This window comes from Poecilia formosa, unplaced genomic scaffold (assembly GCF_000485575.1).
Source record: "Poecilia formosa unplaced genomic scaffold, Poecilia_formosa-5.1.2 Scaffold708, whole genome shotgun sequence".
NCBI classification, from domain to species: domain Eukaryota; kingdom Metazoa; phylum Chordata; class Actinopteri; order Cyprinodontiformes; family Poeciliidae; genus Poecilia; species Poecilia formosa.
This window is the reverse complement of record NW_006800647.1, coordinates 5,122-27,048: the sequence shown is the minus strand read 5'-3', so window position 1 is coordinate 27,048 and position 21,927 is coordinate 5,122. Positions and strand designations below refer to the sequence as shown.

Genomic DNA, 21,927 nt, shown 5'->3' with positions numbered 1-21,927 from the left:
TGTGGCCTGCCATAATTGTTCTGTTCTGCCCTTGTCCCCGCGTACTGCTCTTTGGCTGACTTTCAAGGTGCCAGCCTGTGAAGCGTCTGGCTCCTGAGGCTATGGAGCCTCCACGTAAGTGGACCAAGAAGAGCTCCAGGGATTCGAAGGGCCTATCTGGGCAGGTGGCCCATCTTCTGAGTTGGAGCAGATGAAAGCACTGCTCGAGTCCCTTAGAGACTGGGTTGGCTCTGGTCTGATTGGAGACCCGGACCCAGGGCAGAGCATGGGTTCAGGACTCTGTTTTAGAAGATGATACTATATCCCTGGCAGCATATGGTACTGATTTTCAAGATCCATTTGAATCTGGCTTGTGTATGTCGACCGCTAGTTCGCGTATCTCTTCCTGGTCTCAGTTGGAAGAGGATGATTCAATAGTGGGCACTTTGAGAACTGCGCTTGCTCGGTTGCAGCTGGATGCTCCACAGAGCCAGCCTGATGCTTCTAGTGCTTTTTTTGGCGTTCTACTACTAGGTCGTCCTTTATGGTTCCCCCATCTGCCGACTATGTGAAGGAGGTTCATGTCTGTTGGGCAGGCACTAAGGCCTTTTCATGGCCGACCTCTGATGGCAGGGCCCTGTCGCTCATGCAGGATCCACCCAAGTTTGGCTTAGGTCAAATGTCCGCCAGAGCCCCCTGCCGTCCTCTGAACGCCCCCTGGGGGGTGGTACCGCCCACGTTGAGAACCGCTAGCCTAAGGCTACACCCATCTCGTACACTGCACCGATGCAGGAACTGCTGGTGTCCAATCAATGCCTCGCATCACTGGCACAGTGACGAGAGGCAGCGTTTATGACCAAAGGGGTTCCACTGGGCTCGCTGCTGGCTCGTCGAGAGGTTGTCTCTACCAACGCATCCACCACAGGATGGGGGGCGTCGTGGCAGTGACGGATCGCCCGGGGGACATGGTCTCCGCGGGAAAAACTGCAGCACATCAACGCCTTGGAGTTGAAGGGTGTGCAACGGGTGTTGCGACACTTCCTCCCAGGCCTGCGCGGAAGGCATGTCCTGGTGCAGTCGGACAATACTTCAGTGGTTTTTCATATCAACCATCGGGGGGAACACGGTCGATAACATTGCTGAGGCTGACCCAGAAGCTCTTGACCTGGGCACCCCCTCTTTTTGCCAGCCTGAGGGCGGCCCACATTCCAGGGGTCCAGAATGGGCCAGCCAATATTCTGTCTCGAGGACGGCCACCACCGGGGGAGTGGAGGCAAAACCCAGAGGTTGTGGGGGTTATTTGGGGGAAATATGGCATAGCAACTGTGGACCTGTTTGCATCCCGAGAGACAACACATTGCCCGCTTTGGTTCTCCATGGCAGACAGTGCCAGTCCTCTGGGTCAGGACGCACTGGCACACGACTGGCCAAGAGTGCTGCTCTATGCTTTTCCGCCTCTTCCCCTGATAGGCCCAACACTCCTGTGAGTCCTTCAGGAGGGGCATCAGGTCCTTCTAGTGGCCCCCTTGTGGCCGGGGAGAACCTGTTTTCCACTGCTGCACAGGCTCTGTTGCAGCTCTCTAATGCCTCTTCCCCACAGGAAAGACCTTCTGTCACAGCTGGGGGGTCAGATCCTGCATCCCAATCCCAGTCGCCTCCAGCTCTGGGTTTGGCCGCTACGAGGCCCAGCATCTCCTTCTCGGAGTATGACGGAGACGTTGGGCATACAATGACTAACAATGACTAACGCCAGGGCCCCTTCAACGCGACTGGCATACACTCATAGGTGGAATGTTTTTAGCAGTTGGTGTCATGCTAGACATGAGGATCCTGTACACTGTTCTATTTCAGTTATTTTAAACTTCCTTCAAGGATTGCTTTCTCAGGGTCGGTCTCCATCCACTCTGAAAGTTTATGTGGCTGCCATCTCTTGTTGGCATGTGGTGGTGAGTGGAGAGACGATAGGCCGTAACAAAGACGTTTCTTAGTTTCTGAGGGGTGCCCGACTCTTGCACCCTCCCTTACACCCTGTCGTACCTGTGTGGGACCTTGTCTGTTCACGAGTCCTGTTGCCGTTGGAACCTAGCTGGCTCTGGCGTTACTCTTTGGCCTGACGTGGCATTTCTTTCTAAGGTGGCCTCATCTGCAAGCCACTCTGTGCCCCTCCAGCTTGCTCGCTTTGATGCAGATGGGCCTGATGAGCCTCTATGCCCTGTTTGGGCACTGGAAGCGTATGTCAGACGCTGTATGTCAGTGTCTTACATGCACAGACACTGCGGCAGTCTACGGCAGTGTGCCGTAGCAGACTATCAGACTGCCGTAGCTTCTCTATGGCAGTCTTATAGTCTGTTTGTTTGCTATGCAGAGCCCCGCAAGGGGCAGGCCCTTTCCAAACAGCGTCTTGCACGTTGGATTGTGGATGTGGTGGAACAAGCATATGTTCTACAGGGCCACCAACCTCCTGCTGGTGTACGGTGCCATTCCACCAGGAGCATTAGTGCGTCATGGGCCGCTATGACTGAGGTCACTCTGGAGACTATCTGTGCAGCAGCCTCCTGGTCATCTCCAAATACTTTTGCTAGGTTTTACAGGGTTAACCTGGCCGCCTTTCACCCATTGGAGGGGATCCTGTCCCAGCGTTCATCGTCATCCTAGTCAGGTGGGCATGTTTTGGGATTGTTTCTTTTCTGTGTGTGATTCCTCAGGACTCTGTTGATAATCGTCATCCAGTGCTTTAAGCACCGCCTCTGGCGGTCAGTAGGGATGAAATAGAACGAAAGTTACGACTGTAACTACGGTTCTATGAATCCCGGATGACCGCCAGAGCGTTCGGCCCCTCGGAATCATCGTGTTTTGCGAGAAGATTAAGGGACTGAGCTGTCATTGTCANACAATGACTAACGCCAGGGCCCCTTCAACGCGACTGGCATACACTCATAGGTGGAATGTTTTTAGCAGTTGGTGTCATGCTAGACATGAGGATCCTGTACACTGTTCTATTTCAGTTATTTTAAACTTCCTTCAAGGATTGCTTTCTCAGGGTCGGTCTCCATCCACTCTGAAAGTTTATGTGGCTGCCATCTCTTGTTGGCATGTGGTGGTGAGTGGAGAGACGATAGGCCGTAACAAAGACGTTTCTTAGTTTCTGAGGGGTGCCCGACTCTTGCACCCTCCCTTACACCCTGTCGTACCTGTGTGGGACCTTGTCTGTTCACGAGTCCTGTTGCCGTTGGAACCTAGCTGGCTCTGGCGTTACTCTTTGGCCTGACGTGGCATTTCTTTCTAAGGTGGCCTCATCTGCAAGCCACTCTGTGCCCCTCCAGCTTGCTCGCTTTGATGCAGATGGGCCTGATGAGCCTCTATGCCCTGTTTGGGCACTGGAAGCGTATGTCAGACGCTGTATGTCAGTGTCTTACATGCACAGACACTGCGGCAGTCTACGGCAGTGTGCCGTAGCAGACTATCAGACTGCCGTAGCTTCTCTATGGCAGTCTTATAGTCTGTTTGTTTGCTATGCAGAGCCCCGCAAGGGGCAGGCCCTTTCCAAACAGCGTCTTGCACGTTGGATTGTGGATGTGGTGGAACAAGCATATGTTCTACAGGGCCACCAACCTCCTGCTGGTGTACGGTGCCATTCCACCAGGAGCATTAGTGCGTCATGGGCCGCTATGACTGAGGTCACTCTGGAGACTATCTGTGCAGCAGCCTCCTGGTCATCTCCAAATACTTTTGCTAGGTTTTACAGGGTTAACCTGGCCGCCTTTCACCCATTGGAGGGGATCCTGTCCCAGCGTTCATCGTCATCCTAGTCAGGTGGGCATGTTTTGGGATTGTTTCTTTTCTGTGTGTGATTCCTCAGGACTCTGTTGATAATCGTCATCCAGTGCTTTAAGCACCGCCTCTGGCGGTCAGTAGGGATGAAATAGAACGAAAGTTACGACTGTAACTACGGTTCTATGAATCCCGGATGACCGCCAGAGCGTTCGGCCCCTCGGAATCATCGTGTTTTGCGAGAAGATTAAGGGACTGAGCTGTCATTGTCACGTGACTATATAGACTTATAGTCACGTGTGACTGGGGGTCACACGTGACCATGTTGGTATAAGGTTCTCGACCTGTGCATGTGCAAGAGTGATCATTCAGTGCTTTGAGCACCACCTCTGGCGGTCAGTAGGGATTCATAGAACCGTAGTTAGTCATAACTTTTGTTACATCTTTATCAGACAAACTGAGGAAGTTATTTACATTGGAGTGAGGTTTTGCCATCCTTTAGTTTTATTTTCTTTATTTTGTGTGTGTTAAGTTATTGTCTGAGGATAAATGTGGTTCAGTTTCATTGTTTAAACAATAAAAGATTAAAATCATTAAAAAACACCGAGTTTGATGCTTTCTGGTCTAAATAACTGAATGTTGTCAGGTTTCAGTGTGTTTAGGTGAGTTTTGACGCTTTGTAGTTTGATATTGTGCACAGATAAAGTTTGTGTGGCTGTCGCACATTTTCACACAGGGAAAAAGTGTGTGTATATTTACGCAAACTTTGACGTAAAGTTAATTTTTATTCATGCCAACTTGTGCATAAAATATGGGACCACACATTTTTATGTGTGTACGCCGGTTTAGACATGAGGCCCCTGGTGTGGTACAGACACAAAAAGCAACTGAAATCGCTCTTCACTTAAGTTTCACAAATCACAAACTTGGTTTTAAATATTCTGCTATTAGAGCATAATAACATACTTCAGGTTTGAAGATGTTGAAGTTTTTTAACTGTAGCAGATTAAAGATGCTGAAGGTAGCGAAAAATTTGGTGGAATCGCCCTTTAGCCATTTCCCGAAACGGAAGCTCCAATCGGAAGCCAACTTCAGCTCACTGTACAACAAACATAAACTCATGAATTCAATACTCTCCTAGCATAAACCGAAAGTAAGCTCAGGCATGGGTGATTCTTTTTTTGCGGCAACATTTCGGCTTCAGGACATTTGAAAAAAAAAAGTATTAATGTTTTAAGTATTTTGTTACAACACTGACATGTTTAACAATAAGAAATTAATAACGGGCAAGCTCAGGATTGGATGAATTAATAATTACAGGTGTTTTTTTTTCACCATTGTCTCTGAATGTGTTCATGTGTTATGAACATTTACATATAGACCACAAATAGTTAAACGTACATTTTGAAAAATAATGACTTTTTCTTAAAGAGTGTGTCCCTTTTACTATATAATATGTTTTATTTTTGAAATTGTAACACATCATGTAGTTACGAATCATTTATGTCTTTATTGTAAAGAAAAAAATGTTTTTTTTACTCATTATTACTGACAGCATTGAAAATATTGGTAATTTAAAAAACTTATATCAATATGTGCATTTATTGGTCTTCAATTCCCAACATGGCATAGAAAAATTCACAGTATTTAATGTTTCTGTAACAATATTTAATAAAAACGTGTGGAATGGAACAATGGTGGATTGTCCCATAACAGGGTGGAAAATGAATGTCTTCTAAAATCTGATGATTTTCATCATTAGTTGCAGAATTGCCTCTTTCAAGTCAAAGTAAAGGCAGAGTATTTGTCCTGGCTCTATTTGGGCAAACAGGTGACATCCCTGTAGTGGATTTTCCCCTGACAGGTACTCATTGTTCCTCACAGGAGTCAATGGGGGCAACTAGTGAAATGAAAACAGACAAATGGGAAAGACATCTGATAATACCTCAGACTGCTCTGCAACTCTATTCCATCATCTGACATTTTTTACTTTTCACCCTAATTTCCACCCATAACAGGGTGGAACTTTTCTAACTAATCTACCTGTAGCTCTTTATGTGGTGAACATTTAGCTAGTTAACCTTCAACAGAATAATAAACCTTTAATGACTAATATAATGTTTTTTAAATTCTACTGAATAAACATTTTCACAATCCATCCTAACAGGGTGGAGCTTTAAGCTTTACTCATCCAGGTTTAACATGTTTAAGATAAGAAAAAGTACAGAGATGGTGACAGTTGAAGCTTACTTTGTTTTCCATGGTTGAATTTACTTCAAAACCAGTTGATGTCACTTCCATTAAATGGTTTTTATGGAATTTTAGACTTTTTGAAGGCAACAAGGAAACATCCCAACAGGGTGGAAAGTACTGGGACATGTAGAATATGAGGAAAATATCAAATAAGAAAAATAGTTTTGACAATAATGTTTAGTCCAGTCAATCAACTTATTGAAAGAAAAACATTAAAAAATATATATTTCATAGTTCAAACTTCATGAGGAAGTCTGTTACACTGCTCTGGGGACGCAATGAAATTGAGCATGTTGGTCACCAAAAAAGTGTGTAAAGAACAAAATAATATTTAAAAGGCATTTCATTTATATTTGAATAATGGCAAACATCAAAATGTACAATTAAAATACTTTGTTGTAAATATTTGGCACATTTTACAAAAAATAATTGTAAGCAAAACATGGGGACATGGAATGTTGCCGCAAAAAAAGAATCACCCGTGTACAGTTTTACTTCCACAATGTGAAGCTAGAACTTTAACAGCAGCGCCCCTGGTGGCTGGATGAATAACAGGCTAAAGAATTGTGAAGTTGGCTGCTTCACAATGTCGACAGTTACTTTTTGTCAATTTTTATTTCTTCGCGCTCTGAAAAGCTCGGGGGATACAAGCCATTCATTCATACGCCATTTGTACAAACAGTTAACCAGTCATTCAACCAGTTAGCTAACCAATCATACAAAAATGATTAGTTAACCTAAACTCCTGAGGTTACAGTAATACAGGATTAAACTAATAAACTATTAAAAGTGAAAGAGTTCAAACAGAAAAGTGATAAGTTTCAGAAGAGGTTTCAGGCTGAAGGATCCACAAACAGAAACCTGCAGAAGTCATAAAACCAACAGATGGAACGGATAGGAGACACAGGAGGAGGAAGAGGTGGAGTTTGTTCCTCAGGGGAGATGTCGACCTCTCAGAGTAAATGTCTCCTCCACAGGGACATAAAATCATATTTAAAGATCCTGGAGAGCTCCGTGTTTGAAGAAGCATGAAGGAGGAGGAGGAGAAGGAGGAAGGCTTCATCTCCAAACTCTCTGATATATTTTAAAACCTGACCTCTAGACATGAATATATCAGTTTTTAAATCCATATTTTTATCTGAGCTACAGAAATTAAACTGGGAACAGATTGAATAAAATGTGGCAGAAACCAAGATAAACCTCCATCTGCAGAGCCTTCCTTTGACCAATTGGAGGGCGGATTACTGGCAGGTGGGGCATCTGTTGGTGGGGCATCCCCACCAACAGCCACCATGTTTCATCTTCAGGACCAAAGTTCTCCAACTCAGTGCAGCCCTGGATAATTCCCTACTGACACCAATCTGGATATTAAAGCGCTCCAACTTTTACAATGCATGTGATAATGCTTTAATGCCCTAATTTGCTAATGCTCTAATATGCTAATGCGTTATTGCCCTAATGCACTAATGCGCCAATGCCTGAATGCACTACTGTCCTAATGTGCATTAGGAGCCTAATGCACTACTAGTGCCCCACTAGTGCCCTAATACCCTAGTGGAGGGGTCACCAACTCCATTCCTCAAAGGCCACCATCCTGCAACTTTTAGATTCACATCTGCTCCAAAATGTCTGAATTCCCTCACCAGCATTCATTCCTCTCTGCAATAGGCTGGAAACAAGCAGTTTATTTGATCCAGGTGAGTTTGAGCAGAGATGCATCTAAAAGGACTGGAGAACTGGAGTTGGTGACCCCTGTCCTAGTGCATTAGTAGTAGCTACATGCATTCAGGCATTCAGCTAATGACTGAATGTGCTAATGCCCTAATTTGGTAATGCCCTAATACGCTAATGCCCTAATGTGCTACTGCTGTTATGCCTGAATGGGCTCATGCCCTAATATGCTAATGCTCTAATGCCTGAATGTGTTAATGCCCTAATTTGTTAATGCCCTAACACGCTAATGCCCTAATGTGCTACTGCCCTTATGCCTGAATGCGCTAATGCCCAAATATGCTAATACCCTAATGCCTGAATGTGTTAATGCCCTAATGCTCTAATTTGCTAATGCCCTGGATAATACCCTACTGCCAACAATCTGAATATTGAAGTGCTCCAACTTTTACAATGGATGTGCTAATGTGTTAATGCCCAAATTTGCTAATGCTCTAATATGCTAATGCATTACTGCCCTAATGCCCTAATTTGTTAATGCCCTAATATGTTAATGCGTTAATGCCCTCATGCACTAATGCTCTAGTACCCTAATGCACAATTTGTAAGGTTTTATCTATTTCTGTTTATTCAGGTTTCAGTGTTCTGTGGAGTCTCTGTGTTGTCCCGTCTATACCTTGTTTACACATGTCCCTTGTTTAACCTGATTGTCTCCTTGCATTTAGTCCCACCTGTGTTCCTGCTCCTGGTTGGGTCCACCGCATCTGTTCTCATGTTCTACAACCTGCAATTCATGACACTATTGCCCTAATGCCCTAATGCACTACTGTCCTAATGCCTGGATGTGCTAATACACTAATGCCCCAATTTGCCAATGCGTTAATGCCCTAATGTTCTAATGCTTTATTGCCCTATGTTAATGTTGTAGCTTCAAATGGCCTCAGGTCTTTCTGGATTGTAAATCCTTTTCTAAATTTCAATTTAGAAAAGGATGTAAAAGCCTCCCACTGAGGCTTTTTCTAAGTTGCTCAGTGGGAAAATTACAGTTCTTAGGATGTAGATCTACATCATTAGATTCAGATCCTGATGGATGCGACATTGCAGATCTACGCTGGATCATTTTCAGCCGACCATCAAATCAGCCTCCATACTGTCTTCCTGTTGGATTAAAGACGTTTTGTTACCTGTGGCTATCACACCTTCATGGAGATAAACGCCTCACTGTGGTCAGGCTGCGTCCCATCAGCTCTCTACATGCTGTGGTTTAATCCTTTCTTAAAAACCCAATCTAGATTCAAGCGCGTACTAGAACATATCTAAGCTCTCTTTCTTACCTAAGGTGCTTGAAAAGTTAGTTAGAATGTTGCCGATTCTGTTTGCAGGACGAGGTTCTGACTCCGGACTGAGGATGTAAATAAATTTTTTATTTCAAGACAGAAAGAAGCAGAATAAACCCTGACAGAACCACCGTCAGTTCAGGTGAACTTCAGTTCGGTTCAGTTCATCCTATTGGTTCCTCCTGTCAGCTGACCAGCCAGCTGGACCAATCACAGCAGCAGAAACCAGGAAGCTGGTCCCAAACCAGCGTCTCCCTCCTGCTGCGGCCGTTTCTCACAAAGTTTCATTATTGATCAGTAACACACATGCACTGTGATTAATGCTAATTGGTGCGTGGATGGGCAGAGCTTTAATTATTTCCTTCATTGGTGTTAAACCGTGTCTGAGCTCATTAAAAACAATAGATTCTGGTTTTAACCTTTAAGCTAGCTGACCCTCTGTTGTCCTTCTGTTGTTATTGGCTATTGCTTTAGCACTGGCTTGCAGGCGCTAGTGTTAGCTTGGAGGCAGACGGTGGGGGTCTGTTTGTTCGCTGATGACGTGCTGCTGTCCAGTTCTGACCCACAAACCCAAACTAGAACCTGTAATGTAGAGAAACATCAGGCTGCAACGCTAACTGGGAAAAGTGAATGAATGTCTCCATGGAAACAGGTAGCATTTGCTAATCACGCTGCTTTGTTAAAGAGAATCAGCCCACAGCATCATACATCCTTCTCCGTGTTTAACAGCAGGCATGAGCAGCTTTCCCACGTCTCCTCCCTTCAGTCTGCAGCAGGAAGGACTCAGTCTGACCAAACCAGCCACCTACGGCTCAGAGCTGATGGACCGCTGACTGGTTCTGGTTCCACAGTTCGACCTGTTATCCTGGTTCTGGTTCTGACTACAGGCCGATCCAGCTCTGCTTTACCTCATTCTGCTGATTCTCCCAGACCTTCATCTTCACTCTGTAACCTCTGCAGCGTCACACAGCGAGTGTTGAGAGGGCAGATCAGGTCACGACTCAGTGTGTGTGTGTGTGGAAAGGCGATGCCTGCTATTGGCGGCTGGTTGAATTATTCACACTCCTCTGCGGTCGTCTTCCCCTCTGAAACCTGAGGAGCAGGCGAGCTGCCCCCCTCCCCTCAGCACCCTGGGGGAAGAACCCAAGCTCAGACCACAACAACACAGCTCACATGGGGGGGCAGATCACTGAGATGATCCAAACCACAGGCAGCAGGAATCAAACATGGTGTCAGGAATGATGCTGATGCTGCGAAGCTGCAGGAACTGCTGGGTAACGGAGACGTGGGAGGAAGAGGAGGAGGAGGAGGAGGAAGTTCAACCAGGAGAACAAGAAGAGGAAAGAAACAGAACAGCAGATACAATCAGAGCAGAAAATCTGATAACATGTTGATCTGAAACCCAGCAGAACCAAGTCAGTGTGACTGGACCAAAGCAGGCTCAGATGTTATAATGGCCTAGTCAAAGCCCAAACCTCCAACTGTGAAATGAACATTCTAACCGTGAGAAAGGTGTTTGCTGTGATGCATAAGACGTGTCCTGCATCATTGTTTCTACTAAAACAACCGTCATGGTTTCTCTTTGGCAGCCATTTTGAAAGGAAACGGCCATCTCCAACCTCAGAGGTCCAGTTGCTTTCAGGTGCTGGACTTTAGTCAGGAAACATGAGAGTGAAGCAGCCTGGGTTGTTAGCTTTAGCATTTTTATTTTCATGTGGTTGCATAGGAAACGCACATTTTGCTTTCAGTAAGTTGAGTCTGAGCGGACATGGCGGTGGTGATGGACAGACAGACAGACAGAACGACCCGGTAGAACAGAACCGGCCAAATGAAACACTGGACATCAGGTGACACCAGGTCGGCTCAAAGCGCCGCCTTGCTGTTGAGGCACGAGGTATCGGTACGTTTCAGGTGAGGATGGACGGAAGGGCTGATTGAGCTGGTTTCCATGGTGATTCAGGCAGTGAGCAGGGAATGATGGGAAACGGTGTGGTTCTGCCTCTCCAGCCTCGCTCAAGGGATTATAAAGCTCTCCTTCCTAAAGATTGTCGTTAGCTACGCATAGCGCCACCTCCAGGGCACCTGGACAAAGGCAACGAGACGATTCCTTAAGGCTGATCAAACTGATTATTTCACTGGTGATTGGTTCAAACGGTTAAAAACGTCAAGAGCCTGGAAAACAGGAGGGCAGTTTGGAAAGACTGTAAAAACGAATCCCTGGATTGAGTTATACAAGAGATTTCAACACAGTGTGGAGTAAAGCCTGATGCTAATATTTCTATTCTATTATATTCTATTCTCCTAAAGGGCAATGCCAATGCTCTGCTGGCCAGCCATGTTTTGTTCCACTTCCATCCATTTTTGTCCTGATAAACCTTAAAACTTGCTTGAGTTCTCCAGTTAGCCTTTTGATCAGCAGCAGTGAGTTGGAAGTTGAAATGTTTATCATCACTAATTGATGATAAACTCTCACTAATGTCATTGGCAGTGACTAGTACTTGTTCCAAAGCTAATGCTAATTTTAATACAAAATTGTCTTATCTTCTGCCAGGCTGCTAACGCCAAAAATTAATATGACAATAGGCTTTTAACCTTATTATTGTAAAGTTTTGCTATGGTGGACCCCGTCTATTTGGAGATTCAAGGAAAAAGTACATTTTTGCATATTCTTTTTGCAGACCACATCTAGAATATTTAAAAGAAAATGCATCTTGGGCAGCTGAAGTACCTGATACAATGCTTCTTGACACAAAACTGGAGCGCCATTTATTTTCCTTGGCGCTGATTGTCTGAACCCTCAAAAGCAGAAATAATGAGGACAATTTGTTATGTTCTGAAGTAGTGCTATGACGGGACTAATGCAAATTAAGGTAAATTTAGCTTTTGATATTGAAAGCAGGCAGTTAAAAGAGTTTAGAGGGAGTCTCAAGTATTTATAGATTTTAACTTTACAAGCAGCTGTGGACCACAACTCCTTGAAATACCAGGGGTTCATGGAAATCTTACTGATCTGTTCTACTACCACTTACCACAACTAATTAACATGCTACTAATGTCCACAGCTAGTTACTGGAATTTCTTCAATATTAGCATGCTAAAGGTAACAGCCAGCTGGGTTTTTTTTAGTGTTAGCAGGGTAATGCTAGCATCCAGCTAATTATTGTGAGCTAATTATTGTTTGTTACTAATTCCTACTTTTAAGTAAGTTTATGTAATATTTGCTAATAACATGTGAGCATGTAGCTAATGTTCACACTATTTCATATAATTTAATTGTATTTTTAGTGCTTATGCTCACAGCTAATGAATTTGGTTTTCTTCAGTGCTAGTGCTAACACTATTGTCCCCATCTAATTAACACATGCTTAGGAACTGCTATTAATCACAACTAATAGTTTTAGCTATATTATTAATGTTAACATGCTGATACTTCCACAGCTGATTATTTGATGATTTCATTTAGCATTAAGATACAAACGCTAGTATCAACAGTTACTTAATGTAATTTTATCTATTAGTAATCTGCTAACACTTATATCTATAGGAAATGAATGTTAATTTTAGTGTTACTAATCTCTGCTGCTAAGTCTATATACAAGTCACTGTGTTAACATGCTACTAATGTCCATACTAATTATTTTTGATTTGATTCAGTTTTAACATGCTAATGCTTCATTTCACAATTAATGTGGTTTTATTTATTGCTGATGCTAACACTAATGTCCACAGTTTTTTTTAAGGATCTCTAATGAGGATTTCTAATCCTTCCAACTAATATCAGCTATGTTCAAAATGTTAGCATTTTGCTAATGTACAGTATATTATTACTTATTATTAGCAGACTAATTTGTTGTCATTTGTGTTAATAAACCAATGGTAACATACTCAACTAATTATTATGGTTTAATTTATTGTTAGCCAGCTAGGGTTAATCTCTACATTTAATCCAATTTTTGAACATTTATTTACTATTAGCGGTTTAATGCTAAAATCTGAAACTAATTTCTAACAAAGAACCCCACTAATTATCAAGAGTTTAAGTTATTGAGGAAGTTTAGTTAATCATGTATTTGTTGAGAATGGTAGCATATGGCTAATTTCCACAGCTATTTAGGTTTTATTCAGTGTTAGCAGGCTCATGCTAATGCTTGTATGTAATTTTATGTTTAGTGAGCCTTGCTAATTTTTTATTAACATGCACAAGTCACTATGTTATCGGTGTACTGACGTCCCAACTCACAAGCTCAGCATGATTTCATTCTGTTAGCATACAAATGCCAACATTCATAGCAAACTATTCAGATTTTATAAGGTTAAGACATTTAATGTAGAAAATATCTTCTGGGAGAGAAATTTAATTATTCAGATTTAGAAAAAAGGATTTTAAAAAAAGCTTTCAAAGAAAATTTCTGCCAAAGTTTCTACATGTGGAAAGCCGCTAAATCATTTATACTGAAGACTTTATAAGCTAAATAGCTAAACATTGGTAAATGTCACACTTTGGTAAATTATGAAAGTATAAATCTTTCACCATGCTTTGTTTTGCTACCATAAAGCCTTTTTGACATATTTACTAACATTTTTCATTGATAAGAAATGGATAAATAACCAGGTCATGTACATTTCCCTTTGGGTAACTGATATGTTATCAGCTAGATCCTGGAGTTTATAACATCTTGCTGCAGCTGCAGCAGAAATATCAGGCTAACAATGAAAAGGATGTTAACTCCTCTTTCTCCCGTCAGAGCCTAAGCCAGAGAGGATGAGGAGCATCCCATGGAAACAAAGTGTGGCTATGACCTGGCCATTTAGGCAAATATTCATAATTATATGTCAATAAGACATCTCAAAGTCTGACTGCTGGCCATCTAATGCTCCTTCCTTAAATCTCAAGCACTTTGAAAGAGGAATGTTTGATAGATGTTTGGTTTCTGTAAATTAATCTGTGTCCTCTGAAGAAGACGGAAACGGACAGCTTGCAGATTCAATGGCATTGCCCTTTAAGAAAACAGTCTGGTCATCAACAAAGTTTTCTGCCTGAAAGAGATGCACGAGTTGAAGAAACTGTTGAGTTTCAAAGATGTGAGCAGCATCGACAGGCTGCAGGAGCCACTGGAGGTGAGCTAGACGAGCCGATCGACCCCAGCTGGTCCGGGCTGGGGGGGCAAGGCGGAGGCTCCCAGGTACTGCAGCCACCTTCCCTTTAAACCGCTCTGATCCTGCAGGAGCAGCAGCTCGTTTAAAGTCCTGCCAGGGGCAGGGGGTGGAAGGGGGGGCAGCGGAGGAGTCTGGGGAAGTCAGGCTAGATAATGCTGAGCGCTGCAGAAAAATGGAGAAGCCATCGATTGGTTCTCCTGCAGGAAACAGCCCGGGGAGGAGGTAGGGGGTGGGGCTGTTGGTGTTGGTCAATGCATGCTGGAATGTGTGTGTGGACCCCACAAAGCACTAAGCTACCTTCAGGCCTCATGTGGGAGATTAACAAGAGTGCGTGTGTGTGTGTGCATATATATATATATATATATATATATATATATGTGATGTGTGTGAGGGGGACCAGCTGAGTGTTTGCAGATGCTAAAAACAGTGATCTGGAGATTGTCTGATTAAAACTGTGCGAGGCTGAAGGGCTTAGAACGGGTCCAATCAGAGAGGGACCCAGAGTGTGAGTCTCATCCTGATGGCGTCCCATCATGGCAGGGCCCATTGGGGCCCCTCGTCCTGCAGTGGATGCCTGTTAGACGTCCCTTACAGATGGTGGTGAGTTGATGAAGAGGAGGGTGAAGATGAACAGGAAGTTCATTTTTTTCCTACTTGCTGTCTTGCTAGACGCTATGGCAGAGCATGCAGGTTACATCAGGTGATTATTGAACATCAGCTAGAGTCAGAAGGCTACTGGTGTTCCGGAGATATAAACAGGTTCAGGAGAATACAGCTTCACAGGCACTACATTTCATATCTTCATATATGGTGGAGTATGCTGGTTCCTGGGTTCGCTCCACGGCGCCCCCTCTGGAGGAACGTGAAGGCTGTTAGTCAGTGCATAGTTCTCATGCAGATTAAGACTGCTGCGCCATGATTGGCTGTGGAGAAGCAAGATGGAGGCACGGTCTAGTCCTCCATCGGTGATCTGTTCAGAAACACCCCGACCCATGACCTCTGACCCCTGACTGCGCAGCAGCAGCTGGAGAGGGGGCTCCTGTTCCTGGGGCATGATGGGGGTAAAAACTGCCCCTCCGTTTCCTGATGAGGCAGCAGAGCTCCTCTGGGGGAGTGAGGTTTGGATCGGTTCTGGTTCCAGCTCTGGTTCAGCTGTGATTGGACCTGCTGCCCGGTTCATGAGAACCGGCCCGGTTTCCTTTGCACCTCCAAACTAAAGCACCATCTCTGGGTTGTTGATCGGGTTTTTGTATCATTAGATGCAGAAAGAGAAGAATTGATCCGTTAATGAAGACATTAAAGAGAAGATTTACTGATCATTAGAATAATTGATTCCTGGGTGGAACCGTAGCAGGAGGTCCGATCACGGCGTCCCGTCGCTCCGCAGCGGTGGAGGCGTGCAGGAGGAGGAGGTGGAGAAAGAAACAGATGGGAAAGAAAAAAATCATGTTGCATAATCAAGCTGTTTATTGTTCTGCATGGAATGGTGAACAGAAAAAAAGATGCCTGGATGCATTTCTAGTTGGGCATCGTTTGGCCAGCTATGTCTCCTGCCTAACAACTAAACTCCTTCAAATGCAGAAAAATTTTGTTTTCCCTTAGAAGGACTAAATTCAGCTTCATCAACACTGAACATACAGAAACTGTAACATCCATTTACAATGGGGATGGGGGTCACTCTGGGCTGCAGAAGAGCATCAACATAGGAAATGTTCATAAATACATAAAAAGGGAAACTCAAGAAAAAAGGAGGAAACGGGAAAGTTTTCAACTTGGATCCAGTTTCCAGGAAAAAAAACAACCTCCGTAGAAACAGTCAGAAAATTCACACCACCACAGTTTCCTCACTTAGTCATTGTTAAAAAAGTCCTGCATTAGAAAATAGGGCAGCTTTAAAATCAATAAACTATACAGCACTCAGTCAGGGCTCCAGCCAGTAGGAGGCGCTCCCTCTGCCTTCACTGCAGAACCAACTAAATGAACAAACAACAAACAAACTCGCTGCCCACACTACTGCTCACTCATTGTAGTTTCCTTAAAGATGTCTCAAACGCTCAGCGACAGTCGGATCCAAACCAACTGATCAGATTTTTTGACACTTAAAAAAATGTCCGTACAATTTTCTCATTTTATTCCCTTTAATCGATTCGACCTAGAAGCTGCTTTCCTGTATTCACCATCTCATATTTAGTGCAGATAGATAATGCCCAACTCACAGCTAAAGGCAAGGCAGGAACAGAACTGACCCTCGGCCCTCACAGCCTCAAACCCAACAGAACCGGACAGATCCGTTTCACAGAACCGTCCGCACTCTGACGGATGACAGCTTGGATTTGTTTAAGGTCGGGTTCATGAGACAGCAGCCTGGCTCATCGGACCAGAGCCACCACAGCGGCTGAGTAGGGTCCGGCTTCGATCTGAAGGAAGGAAAACTAACCATAAAAAGACGTGTCAGAGTGCAAGCAGATATTGCATAATTTACATCCGATACTCGGATCAGGGAACAATCAGGCAGACAAACGGGAAGATGTGAAACCTTCCAGCAACAGATGGAAAATTCCCTGGAAAGACGGAGAAGATCACGAAGTGGTCGACCAGAAGGTCTGGATTCAGTTAAATGAGCAGCAAATAGCGCTGGAAGCTGTTTCTGCTGCTCTGCCCCCTACTGGAGCGCTGTGGTAACAACAGGGAGACTCTGGAGTTCTAAAGCTGACCGCCAGTTGGAGTTGGATGTCTGGGCTCCACTAAGCTGATCTCTGCTCCAGAACCAGAACATCCAGCAACCAATCAGAATGCGGTTTATAACTCCATTAATTCTCATCTGAACAGTGGAGGACCAACAAGCTGCTCCGCCCACAAGCTAACAACCCCTTAATGCCCGAATGTCCGAGTGCACAAAAACTTAGACATTATAAATTTGAACATTTCAGACACCATTAGTGTAAATTTAGCTATGATGCTAATTAGCAACACCAGGCAGTTAAGGAATGAAACAGATTGAATTAGGTCAAATTTTTCTTTTTGAACAACCACTGTTTTTTCATCATCATAGTGTTTTAAACACTGTAAAATTCCTTCACAGCAGTCCCATGAAATCAGTTTTCAAACTGATTTTCAGCAGATATTTTTGACCAACCATTTGTTTTTATCCTGCAGTGTTTCAAATAGAGCTAACTACTGAAAAATGTCTTTACTGTAATGTCCTAGAAGCTTGTGTTCCCTAAATCCAGATAAAACAGATATTATACACTTGTGAAAATAATTATTTATTAATGAATATTTATATATAATAAAAATACTATTTACTTTTTTTTTTTACAAATATATCTAAATTTATATATAGGTTATAAAGACTAGCATCACTCATTTTCATTCATTAGTTGCCGAGTGTTACTAAAAAACTTCAAACACAAATTAGAAATAAATTTTAGAATTTTAAACATGTGTGGTCTGTTTTAATATATCATGTATAGAAAACATTAGTCTAAAAATATATTTTTATTGCACAACCTAGCTGAGGATTCAGATTATTAATAGTTTATCGGCCAATTGCACAATTCCGCTTCCATGAACCACATGTAGTTCACACTCCGACCACTGGGTGGTATCAGAGCACATCTAAAATCAAACTTGACAAGAGAGGAATAAGTATCAACCAATGTTTGGCTATATATACAACAAGACAGGCATGTAGCTAGTAAGCTTCACTCATTCATCAGGGAGTAAAAATGTTTTAATTGATAATTGATGCAGATTATTATTCTAATATAATTAAAGCAGATTTTTTATGTCTCTTATAATAGAGATAAGTTTGCTATATAAAAAGAGCTTTGTGTCCTATCAGAAACAAAATAGAGCCAAGCTTGCCAGGGGTATAGATAATTATGGGCTGTAGAGCAGCTTGTGGTTTGGACCTGGAGCTGCTTTGGTGGAAAAAGTTCAGCGAACGTTTCCATCTGCAGCCTTCAGGAGATCCAGCCTCAAACACGGAGGAGACCATCTGACCTTTAACCGCCTCCAAAACGAGTTCTTCACAACTTCCTCCTAATAAAACCAAAATTAATCAGCCTACAGCGCCACCTGCAGGCCACGCCACCTTAAAGCTGGTTTGACCACAGGTTGGACATCCTGCTAGTGTTTGTGGCGCAGAGACCAGGATCAGCTAATTTAGACACAGGACAGACAAAGTAACATTTTGGATTTGAAGACCGGACCGGTTCTACTGCTGCCAGGAAAACATGAGAGGAAAAGAACCGAGAGTTGTAGGGAAGTGAAGAACCGACAGGAAGTGCCTCATGTTGGAATATCATCCGTTTATCACTAACTACGTCATCTATGGAGAAAACGGCCACAAACACGAACACATGCAGATTTTTTTAACTTATTTTTATGACTTTTTCCACTTAAACTCGTGTTAACGTCGGGTGTGTGTGTCTATAGATATTTATAGGATAAGAAAGAAAAAACAAACTGAAGAAGAGTTAAAATCTTCATAAATAAACCACGCCCCCTGATGACACACTCACAGCCTATTGGCCAGCTGGAGGAAGAAGTGCCTGTGATTGGATGGAGCCTCTGGAAGACCCAGCCAATCACATGACAGCCCGTTGCCAGGCAGATTATCTTGCCAAACTGATTTGTTTCAAGCTTAAATTGTTGTGATTTGGCCTCAGGAGACATTTTGTTTCCCTGACGCAGAATAAATTTCAAATAAAGGAATCGTTATTCATTCCTATTTGAGCTGAATGAACATCAGTCCTTTGCTCAGAAACTGATCTCTGATTCAGACGTTCTCATATCAAACTACCAGATTATCAAAGAACGACGCGGTTTGGTGGTTTCTCACTGGGTTGGGGTTCCCCAAGGCTGCGTGTCGGTTTGTCGCTCAGTGTTTTAGAGTCCCAGGTCTGAGCGGACTACAAGAAAAATATACATTTAGATATATTTAATAATCCAACAACTAGTCAACAAAATTGCACTTTTCCTCATGATTTCACTGTTAAGTTTGAGAGGTGGGGCTCTCCCCTGACTGGCGGCGTGGCTTCGGACCCCCGGGGGTTCGGCCCGCCCTGCGTACGCTGCCTCTTCACCTGGACAGGTGGATGGATGGAAGGAGAGAATGGAGGCTAAAAGAGAGAAACCGATGAGCCATGAAGCCTCCAGAGAAACGAGCGCCTGGTGAAGCGTAGCAGCGAATCCAGACCACCTTCAGGATGCCCCACCCAGAGCCCCCACGGTTAGTTCATGCTGCTCCGCCCCCGGCTCAGCTCCTCCCATCATGCTACCGTCCAAGTCCTGAAGAGAGCTAGGGAAGGAGGCAGCGTCTGTCCCAGGAGGTTTGTTTCAGCTGGTGTCTCTGAGCCAGGTGGCCCCCTGCCAACTCCCGGCTGCAGGGATCCACTAAGGAGGAAGGGGTGGTGGCAGCCTTGAGGGCTTCAAACCACTGCAAAAGTTCACACGGCACAAAGTGATGGAAAGGTAGGTCCTCCACAGAGGAATAACTGGGACTCAGTCTGATGACGTTCCCAGAAGAGGTCGCTTCCCCCGTTGCCCCACAGGTCAGGGATTCAGGGAAAAAGGTTCAGGACTCAGATCCAGCACTACAGATATACGATCCAAGAGTCTGCAAGGAATTCTGGGACGAACGATTCGCAGCGTGGGAGCGCTTAATCTGCTTTAGCCATGCCGATGCCGAGTCATTGACGGTGGAGCCAGGATCTGCAGGACCGGTGACGGGGTTGACCAGGGACAGCTGGTGTTGGAGGACAGGCTGCAGCGGCTGGCCATAGAGGGCGTCTGCGCCTCCGGAGTCCTTATCCCAGGTACCACTGTGGAGACAGATATAGGGGTCAACATTAGGGTTCCTCCAGACCTCACCAGCTCACATTTCACATTCCTAAGGCCATTATCAATGAAATTTAAGGCCTGTATCACATCAGAAATGTACAAAAGAAAATCACACACATATATGAAGACATTTAATTACTTGTGAAATCAACTATATATCTTGTCACGTTCTTACTTTAGTTGAAGACATTAATTATTGTTCATTTTAATCTCTTTCCCTATTTGTCAGCATTGGTGGCTCTCCGTTCTCACGAGGCTCTACTCCTTCTCCTGTGCTCCTCTTCCTCAGCCGTATTTCCCTCCACAGTAACAACTCTGGTTGGACTCATTTCTGTTGAAAGCTGGACTCCACCAAGGTCACCTTGTGTTACCAATTCTGCCCTTTACGGACTCTTTCTGGCCAAGGCGTTGATCCCGTTTGGGCGTCTTGGGGTCAGATAATGTGGTCTGATTGGCTTCATCAGGCAGTGATCTGCAGCTCCCATTGAATCGGTTTGCCGCCAACATGAGGATCAGCGCCTCCAAATCTGAAGGTCCAGAAAAGGGTAGAGTGCCTTCTCTAGGTTGGGGCAGTTGAGGTTGACATCAGAATCTTTTTCACAAATGATGGAAACACATGGTGAGGTGATCCAGCAGGAGGAGGCCCAGAGGAAGACTAGGACAAGCTGGGAGGAAGGTGATGGACGGATGGATGTGTGGATAACTGGACAACCGTTAAAATTCACTGAACCACTGCCTTCAGAGTTTGTCACACCAAAAGCTGCTCTCAGACAAGTGGCAGTAGAAGCAGCGACTGTTTCTTGGGAGCCTTCAGCATCACCAGGGGAGCCAAACTGTGACCTCTCTCAGGTTTGTTCACAGCTTTGAATGTCTCACTGCATGTGGTTCTGCAGCAATGATGTCCAAAGTGGGTCCTGGAGGCCCGGCATCCTGCATGTTTTAGTCTCTCCCTGGTTTAACGCACCTGGATCAAATGATGGCTCGTTAGAAGGCCTAAGAAGAACACCGACATGCTGAAAAGGTGGTTACTACCACCAGGGAGAGAACTAAAACATGCAGGATGCCGGGCCTCCAGGACCCACTTTGGGCACCACTGCTCTACAGCCTTAAGCCCTGTAAAGACGAGACTTTAGCACAAAATGCACCTAGCATCTTATGTCGTACAGGCAAATAGCAATAAATTTGCATCAATGAGAGATACTAGCTAGCAAGGGTATGTTAGCAGCTACTTAGCGGTAGCCACAACTGCCTCAAGAATGTAATGAAGATGTCTGTAGATGACTTAAACTGAAAAGTCCTGTGAGAAAAAAAAAACTACGTAGATAGAATATATGAGATTTAAAAATCCTGCCACGACATAGTTTAAGACCCGTGATTAACGTTTTTAAGTCCAACTTATATTTTTAAAATTAATTTAAGACATTATAAGGCCTTATTTTTAGCATCTGAGCAGATCTTGGACAAGCAGCTAAAAGTCCAAAGAACATCTGAAGAACTTCTGATCAAATATAAAACCATCCACTGCCAGTAGGGGGCGCCAAACCCTGGGTGGACCGTGGGAGGGTTCAGACCACCAGACCCATTCCTTTGTGCGCGCGTGTGTGTGTTGTCTCTGATCGGCCGGCATCGATCGCCAAACGTTCACGTTTCACCAATCTCCCCCTCATCATCCTCGCTGCCTGGCCAAGTTCAAGTTCATCCTCGTCTTACATCATGTCTGGTTGCTAGGGACGACCAGACGGCCTGGGACGTGACTGCCATCGCCAAGGAACCCCCCCACCTTTAAACACTCCCTCACTTTACTACCCGTCCCATCTCATCATCCTCACTCCTCTTCCTCAGCATTCCTCTCTGGATCACTTTCTCCTCTTCATCCTGGCATGCACTTCACACACACACACACACACACACA

The 21,927-nt window shown here is 44.3% G+C and overlaps 1 long non-coding RNA gene across 1 annotated transcript in view; it reads right to left on the bottom strand.

Annotated features, from left to right (window-relative positions):
- Positions 1-10,700: 10,700 nt before the first annotated feature.
- The window catches only part of LOC103131007 (uncharacterized), a 15,925-nt gene continuing 4,698 nt past the window's right edge, over positions 10,701-21,927 (bottom strand). The window contains exon 2 of the long non-coding RNA XR_475315.2: positions 10,701-19,996. This is a non-coding gene — a long non-coding RNA (uncharacterized LOC103131007). The remainder of the gene's footprint in view (positions 19,997-21,927) is intronic.